Below are 8,999 nucleotides of genomic sequence, written 5' to 3'. Positions count from 1 at the left end.
GTCACAGACGTTACCCTCGTCTCTTACCGCAACCATTCCCGTTGATCCTAAATGGGTTGTACGGCAAGACATGCAGAATAAGCTTGCCTCTCTTATGGAGGACTATTCTGTTGAGCAGGTTCACGATGATCCTCGCCGCTTAGCTGATCGAGATCTTGGCCGTCAGCCGCCCAAACGAGCCTTTGCTCGTCCTGTTGACATTGACGTTACAAAGTCACGTCAATCGTGTTTTGTAGAGCCTCACTCGATGCAGTCCCGTGTTGACTCTCAGCCGCTTGTGGACGTTCAGCCGCTGCCGCTTGCTCTGGTTGACGTTCAGGACGTTCACCAACCAGCAGAGTTGACTTGTTTTGACATTGAGCGTCAAGCACCGCAGTCAAGAGTTGTTTTGACTGCTCAGTCTAAGCAGTCAAGGCAGTCTCGAGTTGACGTCGAACGTCCTCCCGCACCTGTTGTTGTTACTGGTCAGTCCTTTAAGCAGTTACATGACATAGCGTCCTTGACTGCTACTGATTGCTCCTTTGCGTGTGGACTCTGCTTGTCAAGCATTGCCACCACGGCAGGTTTCTCCCTTGCTTGAGACTCGGCTATTGTCGGACAAGGTTCCTTCAGATGAGGAAGTTGCTGATCCCCCTCTTACTGATATTCCCTTGAGGACTCTGTCAGACGGAGAGGAGCCTAAAGCTGCTCAGCCCTCTATGGACTTTAAATAAATCATGCTGATTTTTAAGGATCTTTGTCCGGATCTTTTTGTAACTGCTGCTCCTCGTTCGCCTAAACGTCAGAGTTTACACTAGGCCTAGCTACTTCGAAGCCGTTGTTTTATAAGCTAGTGCTCTCTCGCTCTTCTAAGAGAGCTTTACGTTTGCTAGGCGACTGGTTAATCACCAGGAGGAGTTTGGGGGAGACAGCCTTTGCTTTCCCTACTTTTAAGCTGGCTTATAGAGCGAGAGTCTGATATGACACGGGAGAAGTTCTCGGCTTGGGAGTTCCTGCCTCTGCCCAGATAGACTTCTCAAACCTCATAGACTCTCCCTGGCGCATGGCCATGAGACGCTCCAAGATTTTATGGTCGACTTCAGAGCTAGACCATCTCCTGTTAGGAGTTTTTTCGAGCGTTTGAAGTTTTGCTGTACAATTATGTCATGCATAAACAAGGCTTTCAGGGATGGCTCCAATGATCTGACAGCCACGTTCTCTGCAGGAACAAGTCCCTCAGGGATGGCTCCAATGATCTGGCAGCCATGTTCACTGCAGGAGTACGTAAGAGGCAAGTGCGCTCAATGTGTTCATTGTCAAGACAAACTTCACGATGAAGTCTACCAGGCTGTTTTGACAGCATTAATGGAAGGCGACTGGATGGTCTCTCTCGACCTTCAGGAGGCATACTTCCACATTCCTATACACCCGGATTCCCAACCGTTTCTGAGGTTTGTTTACAGGAATGTGGGGTACCAGTTTCGAGCCCTGTGCTTTGGCCTCAGTCCTGCTCCTCTCGTGTTTACGAGGCTCATGAGGAATGTGGCAAAATCCCTCCATCTATCGGGGATCCGAGCCTCCCTGTACTTGGACGACTGGCTTCTCAGAGCATCGTCCAGTCTTCGCTGTCTGCAGGATCTACATTGGACGTTGAGTCTGGCCAGGGAGTTGGGACTTTTGGTCAACCTAAAAGTCCCAACTGATCCCATCCCAGATTATTCTATATTTGGGGATGGAGATTCGCAGTCCAGTTTTTTTTCGGGCTTTTCCGTCTGCCACCCGAATAGAACAAGCCCTGCTCGAAGTCTAACTAATGCTGAAAAGAGAACGTTTGTTCAGTCAGGAGTTGGAACAGTCTCGTAGGGACTCTCTCATCCCTGGAGCAGTTTGTCTCACTAGGGAGACTACACCTTCTGCCTCTCCGGTTCCATCTAGCCTCTCACTGGAACTAGGACAAGACATTAGAGACGGTATCATTCCCAGTCTCCGAACCAGTAAAGGCATGCCTTAAATGGTGGGACAGCAATATCAGTCTGAGAGAGGGACTATCCCTAGCAGTCAAGAACCCAAACCACGTGTTGTTCTCAGACGCGTCGGATTTTGGTTGGGGTGCGACCCTGGACGGTCGGGAATGCTCGGGTCTGTGGACCTCAAGTCAGAAGAGCATGCACATCAACGGCAAGGAGCTATTAGCAGTCCACTTGGCCTTGATGATATTCGAAAGCTTCTTCGAAACTAAGTGGTAGAGGTCAACTCAGACAACACCACAGCTTTGGCGTACATCTCCAAGCAAGGAGGCACACACTCCTTCACGCTGCTCGAGATCGCAAGGGACCTTCTCTTATGGTCAAGAAATCGAGGCATCTCCCTGTTGACGAGATTCATCCAGGGGGACTTGAACGTCTTGGCAGACTGTCTCAGTCGGAGGGGTCAGGTGATACCCACGGAATGGACCCTCCACAAGGACGTGGGCAAGAGTCTTTGGGCTACTTGGGGTCAACCCACCATAGATCTCTTTGCCTCCTCGTTGACCAAAAGGTTACCAATCTATTGCTCTCCAGTCCTCGATACAGAAGCAATCCACATAGACGCGTTTCTACTGGATTGGTCTCTTCTGGACTTATATGCATTCCCACCATTCAAGATAGTCAACAAGGTACTGCAGAAGTTCGCCTCTCACGAAGGGACAAGGTTGACGTTGGTTGCTACCCTCTGGCCCGCGAGAGAATGGTTCACCGAGGTACTTCAGTGGCTGGTAGACTTTCCAAGAAGTCTTCCTCTAAGGGTAGATCTGTTAAGTCAGCCCCACATAAAGAATGTCCATCAAAGCCTCCCCGCTCTTCGTCTGACTTCCTTCAGACTATCGAAAGGCTCTCAAGAGCTTGAGGCTTTTCGAAGGAGGCAGCCAGTGCGATTGCAAGAGCGAGGAGAGCTTCTACCATTAGAGTATACCAGTCGAAGTGGGAAGTCTTTCGAGACTGGTGCAAGTCAGCATCTGTGTCCTCGTCCAGTACCTCTGTAGCCCAAATCGCAGATTTTCTTTTACATCTGAGAAAGGTTCGCTCCCTTTCAGCTCCCACGATTGAGGGCTACAGGAGCATGTTGGCTTCGGTCTTTCGACATAGAGGCTTAGATCTTTCCAACAATAAAGATCTCCAAGATCTCCTTAAGTCTTTCGAGACCTCTAAGGAACGTCGTTTGGCAACTCCTGGATGGAACTTAGACGTGGTCCTAAGGTTCCTCATGTCAGACAGGTTTGAGCCATTACATTCAGCCTCCCTGAAGGATCTCACCCTCAAGACACTTTTCCTAGTGTGCTTGGCTTCGGCTTAAAGGGTCAGTGAACTTCATGCCTTCAGTAAGAACATCGGCTTTTCTACAGAAAAAGCCACTTGTTCACTTCAACTTGGTTTCCTGGCCAAAAATGAACTGCCTTCTCGTCCTTGGACTAAATCTTTTGATATTCCTTGCTTATCAGAGATCGTAGGCAACGAACTGGAAAGAGTATTATGTCCTGTTAGAGCTCTTAAGTTCTATTTAGCTCGTACTAAGTCATTACGAGGTAAATCTGAGGCATTATGGTGCTCAGTTAAGAAACCATCATTGCCTATGTCAAAGAATGCTTTGTCATATTTTATCAGATTTTTAATACGAGAAGCTCATTCTCACTTGAATGAGAAAGACCGATGTTTGCTTGAGGTTAAGACGCACGAAGTTAGAGCTATAGCAACCTCCGTGGCCTTCAAGCAAAATAAATCTCTGCAAAGTATTATGGACGCGACTTTTTGGAGAAACAAGTCAGTGTTCGCGTCATTTTACTTAAAAGATGTCCAGACTCTTTACGAGGACTGCTACACACTGGGTCCATTCGTTGCAGCGAGTGCAGTAGTGGGTGAGGGTTCTACCACTACATTACCCTAATTCCAATATCCTTTTTAATCTGTCTCTTGAAATGTTTTTAATATTGTTTTTTGGGTTGTACGGAAGGCTAAGAAGCCTTTCGCATCCTGGTTGATTTGGCGGGTGGTCAAAGTCATTTCTTGAGAGCGCCCAGATTAGGGGTTTGATGAGGTCCTGTTGTATGGGTTGCAGCCCTTAATACTTCAACTCCTGGGAGTCTTTCAGCATCCTAAGAGGATTGCTGGGCTTCGTGAGGAAGACAGACTAATAAGGCAGAGTAATCGTCTAAGTCAACTTCCTTACCAGGTACCTTTATATATTTGGGTTTTGTTATGATATAATTGTCAAAAACTCTAAGCATATACGCTGTAAACTTAATTAACTCTGGTCTCTACCCACCACCATGGGTGTGAATCAGCTATTATATATTCACCGGCTAAGTTAAATATTTAAAAATGATATTTTAATTATAAAATAAATTTTTGAATATACTTACCCGGTGAATATATAAATTATCCCGATAGAGACCCAGCGGGATGAGAAAAATTGGGTCTGTTTACATGTATATGCGGTATCTGGCCGATAGTTGGCGCTAGTGGGCACACCCGCAACCTTCATAGCGATCGCTCGCGAGTTTTTGTGTGTTTTTCTGTCGAGCCGCCGGAGGCTCAGCTATTATATATTCACCGGGTAAGTATATTAAAAAATTTATTTTATAATTAAAATATGTTTCATGGAAAAGAAGCACATCCATTACATTTGTAGTACAGTAGTAGCCAACAGCAGCCTTACACCATTCTAATATGGTATGACTGCATCTCATTTGCGTTTCATGTTCGATTTAATTTTACTACGTACTGTATACAGTACTGAATTATTGTATGATCACATTCTCTTTTCGTGTTTTATTTCTTTCTGTGCTTAATTATATGTCATATGTAATGCAATGAACAATCAGTAAGAGCAGATATTACTAATTACAGTATTAATGGAATTACAGGTAACGAAATATTGTATTTGGGGTCTTCAGATATCGCGGTATTTTCAAAATTTCCGGAAAATCTGCGATATGTATATATATATGGGTTATGAAAAAGATCCATGAAGTGGTGAATCCGCAATGGTCGAACCGCGAAGTAGCGAGGGTTCACTGTACAGTGAACCCTCGCTACTTCGCGGTTCGACCATCGCGGATTCACCACTTCGCGGATTTTTTTCATAACCCATGTATATACATATATCGCAGATTTTCCGGAAATATCGAAAATACCGCGATGTGACCGATGGTGCGAGATAGGAGAAAGTAAGGAAAATTGAATCATGATTGATTTTCAATATAAATGAAACTTTGAGGAGCAACAAAGATATCATTTGTTAGAGAGATAGAGAGAGGTAAGGAATGGGAGGTAGTGAAAAGTAGCCCACAGAGGGAGAGAGAGGTAGAGGTAGAGAGAGAGAGAGAGAGGTAGAGAGAGAGAGAGAGAGAGAGAGAGAGTAGAGAGAGAGAGAGAGAGATAGAGGGGGGTTTAAATGTAATAAACAAAAAAAATTGATAGGTTATAACACATTGGTGCTTATGTAATATCAACTGTATACTGTAGACGGTTTGAATAAGTTAAGAAATGGTATAAACGATACTTTGTTAGTGTATTCGTACACACTCAAGAGCGGCAGCTAGATGACAGCTGATCTAATCACAGCTACAAGTAAAACAAAAAGAAGTCAACAATACTCGATTTTTAAAACACCCGAAATTTAAAAACAAAAGTACACGCTTTCTTAATGTGCAATTAACTATTTAAAGAGTAGCAATTTTCTAGATTAAAATGATATTTCCCAAAAAATAGTGGTTTGCTGATGAAATCGGATGCCGTATTTTTAGCTATGATTGAAATGGATGTAGACTCGGCCTAATTTTTTCGTTTCGTATTTAATTGACACTAAGAAAACTAATTTTAGTTTCTTCATCTAAATGTAAGTATTGTATAACACGAAGAGAGAGAGAGAGAGAGAGAGAGAGAGAGAGAGAGAGAGAGAGAGAGAGAGAGAGAGAGAGAGAGAGAGATGAATCAGCTGTTGTAATCAAATGGCGTGTTTTTGTTTCGTGAGAATTTCATCGCCACGACTATAACAACAACATACTGTACTGAACTTTACAGTATTATACAGACTACTGTAATATGATAAAGTAAAATATTTGTAATCTATTTTATATGAAATGGGGCTATTTTTTTTGTTTAAAATTTACATTTACGTATGTAAAACAACTCTCTCTCTCTCTCTCTCTCTCTCTCTCTCTCTCTCTCTCTCTCTCTCTCTCTCTCTCTCTCTCTCTCTCTCTCGTAGATTGTTTTCCTGCTTTGCTACGTATGTATGATTTTATATAGATACGGTAAATAATATTTGTAATAACATATTTTATAAAAGCTTTTACTGAAATATCATTTTTTCAATATTAAACTTACCCGATAATCATGTAGCTGTCAACTCCGTTGCCCGACAGAATTCTACGGAAGGGATACGCCAGCGATCGCTATACAAGAGGGGGGTGTACTCACAAGCGCCACCTGTGGCCAGGTACTGCAGTACTTCTTGTTGACACCACTTCAATTTTTCCTCTGTCGTGCTTCCGGCAAGACGTTCATGGATACGCTTATAATTTTGGAGTCTTGTTCATGGTTTTTGGTGAAGTATTGCTCTAAGATTTCAGCTTTCGCTATTCAGGAAGTTTTATTATTAGCTTAGCTAACTTTTGGAATTAATTTGATTAATTATGGTGACGAAGAGAGTATGAACTCTTTCACCTTTAAATGGCCGACCCTTCCCTTAGACAGAAGTGTTGGTGTCTAAGAGAGTATAGACTCTCTTTCTTAATTTTGCTTAACAAAAGTTATAGATTTATTTTATATCTCTCCGCCTTTTATAGGCCTCTTCGATTAACTTCCTTTTATTATAAACTTATTAAAATTAATTTTTATATTTGTTTATATTCGACCTTTCCTAATAGTAGGCGGTCTTTTCTTGGTACCGAAGTTAATTAACATTGAGCCCGTCATTTCGGTTTTACCTGTTAACATATTATGCTATTTTAATGTTTTTGAAAGAATTTCTTTGATAGTCTCGTACTGTTTTCAAAGTTGAACTAACGTTTTGTTTTGTCTCTGCAGTTGTTGACGTTCAGAACGTTCAACTTGCGCTCTATCGTTACGATAGAGAGAGAATTTTCACGGTGTCACGTTGCAGTAAGAGTAACCGTGTCTAGCGTTTTGTTCATTCTTTCTTAACTTAATGGTTTTAATTCTAATAAAGGAACTTTTCATTTTGGGAAATATTTCAGTTTTTTCCTTTAACAATAATATGTTTTAACGATATATATGATTGGGCTCTTCTCTCAGGTTCTAAGTCAAGAGAGAGAGAGAGAGAGAGAGATAGAGACGGAGGGAGAAAGAGGAGGATAAACGTTTCGTTCAAGCGAGTAACGTTGTTATCGTTTTTGCTCTTCTCCCTAGTCTCTTTAGGGGAAGAAGGTAAACGTTTCTAGAGTTTTTTCTTGTTCTCAAGCTTTATGCGGTGAGAGATTTTAAACGTAGTTTATTTGATCTAGTGTTTAGTCTCTTTCCAGCCACTGAATTATTTATCTTTCATTAGATTTTTCTGTTACATTGTAATTCTGTTTTCGCAATTACTAACTTTTGAGAAAGGATAGAATTGCGTGTTTCAGGTACAAACCACTTAAAGTTTCGAGTTCAGTGAAATAAGTGCAAACAGAAAATCAAAAGTGATAAGTGATTAGCGCAAAGTGTGTCAGTGTTGTGCGTGAGGGTACTTCTGTGCGTGCCAGTCGTCCTCCCAGTCCGGGACCTCTTGCAAGCTCCCAAGCCCAGGGGAGAAGCAATGTCGAAGGGCAAAAGGGTTTGGCAGGCCTTGATCGGCGCACAGAAGTATCCTCGGTGGTTGCGGGCGTGTCTTACAGAGACCGTCACTCCCACCCGCAGACGATTGAGCCCTTTTTTTTTTGCTCGTCTGCAGAAGAAATTTCGGGGAGAAAACGCTGGTCTCAGGTCTCAAGACCTCTTAAACGTAAAGTCCAGACCTATGCCAGACGTACGAAGTTAGAGTTCAACAACCCGGATGCAGTCATTGGGTTAGCTCTGACTCTCCTCAGTCATCAGGTGACTGCACACCTCCTAAGAGAGGTAAGGCGATGCCTCAACAGACCTCATCTTCTATTAAAGCTTTGCCTCAACAGACCTTATCGTCTGTTGATCCCAAGACGACTTTGCTGCAGTCCATGCAGTCGCAGCTTGCGGTCTTAATGCGTGAGTTTCAGGCTGAGAAGGTTACACCTCCTCCTGCGAACGCTCCGCCTCTCCGCAGTCCAGTCTGCCAGGCGTACGAAGTTGAGGTTCCTCAGGCTACCTTACCGCGTTCTGAGTTGCCAGTTACCAGCGGTGTGCAGCAACCTCCGCCTCCTCCTGCGAGAGCTCCGCCTCACCGCAGTCCAGTCTGCCAGGCGTACGAAGTTGAGGTTCCTCAGGCTACCTTACCGCGTTCTGAGTTGCCAGTTACCAGCGTTGTGCAGCAACCTTAACCTTCCTTAAGGCAACCTCAGCAATGGGAGCAGGAGTCTTATGCCTTACTTCCTCCGCTTCCGCTTGCGGTTCCACCAGCGAGGCAACAATCTCTTGAGGTACGACAACCTCTTCCATCAATGAGGCAGCCACCTCAGCACTCGTTGCAGCGACCTCAACCCTCCTCAAGGCAAGAGTCTCAACTCCTTAGGCTAGCACCTCAGGAACCTCAACTCGCGAGACAAGAACTGCGTTCTACGCAGCCGCTACCTCAACTCTCGCAGCTCACACCTCAGGAACCTTAACTCGTTCCTCAGGAACCTGCTACTGCGCATCCGCAACCCTTACAGCAAGCGCAACTCTTGAGGCAGCAACCTCATGCTATGAGTCAGCCACCTCAACGCATGCATCTGCCACTTTTTCCTCAACTTGAGCTTCTTCCCATTCAACTTGGGAATAACAAATGACAATAATAACACCTCATTACTTTCATAACTTGCATTTGTAATCATATACATGTATGCCTACACAAACATTATGATAATGGAG

The sequence above is a fragment of the Palaemon carinicauda genome, chromosome 18 (genome assembly GCF_036898095.1).
Source record: "Palaemon carinicauda isolate YSFRI2023 chromosome 18, ASM3689809v2, whole genome shotgun sequence".
NCBI lineage: Eukaryota > Metazoa > Arthropoda > Malacostraca > Decapoda > Palaemonidae > Palaemon > Palaemon carinicauda.
The sequence above is the reverse complement of the archived record's forward strand: the minus strand, read 5'-3'. Positions refer to the sequence as shown.